This window comes from Seriola lalandi, unplaced genomic scaffold (genome assembly GCF_002814215.2).
Source record: "Seriola lalandi dorsalis isolate HSWRI2012SDOR001 ecotype SW California unplaced genomic scaffold, Sedor1 jcf7180002054278, whole genome shotgun sequence".
Taxonomy (NCBI): Eukaryota; Metazoa; Chordata; class Actinopteri; order Carangiformes; family Carangidae; genus Seriola; species Seriola lalandi.
Window position 1 is genome coordinate 454,771 of NW_019524831.1, and position 4,345 is coordinate 459,115.

Consider the following 4,345-nt stretch of genomic DNA (forward strand, 5'->3'; position numbering starts at 1 on the left):
CTCATTTAAAAGCCACACGTCCAGGAAACCCAAAGACAGTACTGCTGTACACAGGTAGTATATTTAATTCAACAAGATATCTAGATTAAACAAGAAGCACACACCTTCATGGACACGCACAGACACAATAAGTAAGCCTACAGAGAAACTCTGTTGATGTAGTGTAAATTAATTTACTGTTGGTCATTTTGTAAACAATTTACACAAGATCTTTACACAAGATATACATGGAATACTGAGTAATTATCTGGAAATTTTGTGGACGTGTGACTCGATTTTGGTTTGGGTCAGCATGATTTAATGAAACTGTGAGCAAGGAACTATTGCAAGATGTTCAAATAGTTGGCAATAACATTTTCTGAATTTGGTATGACTTGTCTTTTATGTGGATATTAATCCCTAAAGTAATTCACACACACTCACAAGATCCTGATTTCTGTGAACTTGTTTTGTTTAAAACCAAAAAATATAATAATTTTTATTAACAAATTTTTTACCAAAATAATTTTGAACATTTTGTTTCTCTTCTCTAATACAAACATTCACATACTGTAACATTTTCACTGAAGGAAGAAAGACATCAGTGCCACAACCTCAGTGCACATGGACAAGATGACTCTGTGAGACTTGGATTTGTGGCACTTGTGCAGGTTGACTTCAGTTTACTACACTATGTGTTTCATGAGATGTTCTTTTGACATCTTGCATTTTAATTCTCCTACCAGAATATAATGATGTAAGCAAACATCTACATAGTGAAATATTCCTGTTAACATTATAAGTGCACTTGGAGAATCCAAGTAGAAATCCATAGATTATATTAAAAGACAGCTGCAACGATATCGCCATAAAAAGCGACGCAATTCATATTCATTGAATTACACAAATTACAGATGTAGCTCAAAACCTCTGAAAACGTGATGATGAATCCCTTTTTTTAACTTCTGGCTGATAATTCATCAGACTACACTGGCAAAGTATTGGGCTTCTGAAAAATGCATGAATTACTAATTAATGAGGCATTCTCGCAACATTTACATATTCATAAAGGTGTGTAATTCACATATGCATGAGAGAGCTGAGTGGTAGCGATGAGAGAATAACACATATTGCGAGAAAGAAACCTTTATTTTGTCAAATTCTTGAAAAAGCCGAGGGAGCAGAAATGCTTTTAAAAAACATTACGCATTTATTCTTCCCCACAGAAATGCAGTCAAATGCTTTGGGAGACAAATGCACCGAGGAGATGCAATGATGTGAAACAGTATGCAAAATTACATTTTCTGAAATATTGTCCCATGTGGATTTTCAAAAGTTCATTTAGCAACCCAGTGTTCCTAACAACTGTGCTCAGAAATCTGATTGATTTACATAGATAGAAACACATTTTCAGTATCATCTCAGTTCTGCAAGAAGATATGTGATTCACTCTAGACAAAATAATACATAACATCCATGTTTTAAAGAAAATAAATAAATAAATCGAAGAATTTTGTCTACATCTCACACTCAATACATAGACATTTCTTTCAGCTGTTGTTTTCTCTCTGTTAAGACACAGTCATGCCCTTTCTTGTTACCTTTCTTTGGTTTTAAATTGTAATCTGAATTTTTTCCGATACTTAAAATAGTAATTGAATTATTGGGATTAGTGATCATTAACATTTTTTCCAGGATAGTTAAAATCAACCAATAGCTGTGCCATGATGTCAGCCTTTTGGAGACAAACACATTTCAGTGAAGCAGGTCCAAGATGGTTTGGCTGAAGTCAAGGCCTGTCCTTCTTCTGAAAGCGCCTCTCCATTGTTTCAACCTTCTCACAAGGGCTTTGTGAAAGCTGTCCCAAATATGGGTCAAAAAAGCACAAATAACATTCAGATGGTTCCTAGGCTCTTCTCACAGCTATGCACCAAAGAATGACAAGTCCAACAAAACCATGTTGAGTTTTTCACCCTGTGCCATTGTCTTTCCACATTAACTCCAAGCTGGGCCTTTTCAGCCAGGCCAGAGTTGTGTCAGGCCTACTCGGACACAGCCCAGCTCTAGCAGCAGGCTTGGCCTATTCAAAATACCATGCAGAGTCTGATTCACTCCTTTATTCCATTACAAAAAATGGCTCTTGGATGTATTGTACTAAATGTCTAATGAGAAAGAACACGAAGTAACAAGTAAGAATGGTATCTGTGGCCAAGGGGACACATAGATTTCAAATGAGAATCCTTTGTTCTCCAGGTTATTGTTTTGGCTAAGAACAAGAATTAAGAAAGTAATTTTTCCCAAGGCCACATATTTCTAGGTCAAAAATACTAGACTATCAACTTCTGATTTTAATTTAAAAAAAAAGAAAATGTGAAAAGTCAAATGATGATGATGATATTTGAGTAACTGAATTAACTGTAATTAACTGATTAACAGAAAATTAGCTATTCTAAACCGAACAGAACAACAGAAAGAAGAAGTTTGCTGAAGATGCAGTAAAGCTAACAACAAGAATGGCATTTCAGGATGCTTAAGTTTGAGTTTAACCTTGCAGGACTTTTGGAAGGCACTTCTGAGCATCAGGCGCAGGGTTTTGGCAGCTGCACAGGGAGCCTGGTGGGTCAGCCCTTCTCCGGGAGCTGCTACTCCACACTAATCTATTTTAAACCATCTGTGAAATTAGCAAGATTTCCTAAGTCCTTCACCTCCAAGGATTAAAACATTGCTAAGGGTCTGAGCTGTTCTTACATACTGTTCTTGTATACATGTTTGATGACTCTTGAGATCTTTCCCAACCTCTTTTCTTTCACCTGTGCTTGAAATAGATAGAAATAAGATGGATGAGTAACATGCATTTAAAGAATATCAAGCATCTGGTTGAGAGTGTTTCTGCAAACTTGGACACAGATATGGGTAAAAAAAAAATTATGTTTCACATAATTTTACCTGATGGTTGAAAATCAGGAAAAAGGGAACATAGACAGGTGTTACATGTTCCCACATCCTGTAACATCAGGGAGACCAAGTCTCAGCTGTTCTAAAGAGCCATACCTAGGTGCTGCACTGCCTCCGCCAAAGCCAGTACAATGAAGTCATGAGTCAACCCTAATGAGAAAATCAGATAAATAGCAGCTGTTCTTGGGGAAATGGTGTTGTCTGACAGATTCACTGGGTGCAACGGCTGTAGCATTGAGCAGATCCAAATGAGTAAAATATTGTTCCAGGCGCCCCTCACTGCTCCCCTTCCCTCCGGTGTTTAGTCATCAGAGTTGTGAAATAGCAGTCCTGCCGCTACACGACAGCATTGCTGTATTAATTACTATCCGCTGTTCAAACATACACATCTTTGTACAACAGTGACAGTTCATCCAAACAGGCCACTTAAAAACAGCAGCATTACTCCCAATAGCTCAGCAGGCTCCCAGTTTACCCCCCCCCCCGACCTCTTGTTTGGTTCAAACAAAAATCTATGGGTACAATGCAAAGCAAAAACAGCACAAAGATTTATAAAAAAAAAAAGTCTCATATTCACAATTAAAATATCACCAACTCAGCAGTGTTGTAATGGTGCACACTCACTCGCACAATAATGCAAAGACAAATACACAAAGCACAGAGCTTTTCTCCATGCCATTAGTTGTCATGCAGGCTTGGAAAATTACTATAAGATTTATTGTGCAGAGGTGTATGTCTAGTTTTCCATCTACTGCCGGAGAGCGCTTACACAAACATCTATTACAGACACTGCAGTTAAACTGTAGCTTTCATATGCTCGTGGGAAGGCAGCAAACAGAACAATGATAAAAGACAGAGTGATTGATTTAAACAACAAATGAAACATTTTCCCCAAATGCTTAAAAAGACTTTAGTTCCAGTCTTTTTTTCTTTTCTGTTGACAAGTACAACTAACGCAGAGCTAGAAAAACTGTAAATCAGTAAAGTGTATGCTGACTTGTAATAACATTGACTCAGAATTTATTTGAAATGTTTTACCCCTTGCATCAAGCAAGACATTATTTAAAAAGGAAGCAGGGTGTAGAACTCATAATAATTATGATGATAATGAGCAATAGATGGCAGAGATCCAGAGAAGAGTGATGGACATAGTCTGGGCTTACAACTCTCAAGATGACCTCTGGCGTGCACACACACACACACACACCCACACACAAATACCTGCATGTTGTGTCATATCTGAAGGCAATATAGAGGTGGTTTCTGCATTTATTTTAGTCTTCATGTTTGAAAGTGTTTCTGATTATGTGACTAATCATTTTTGTTGGGAGAATTTAGGTGAAAACTGTGAGCATCCCATCATTCAGTCTAGTGGCTATTTTAAACATGTCGGCAATAATCAGTAAAAGTT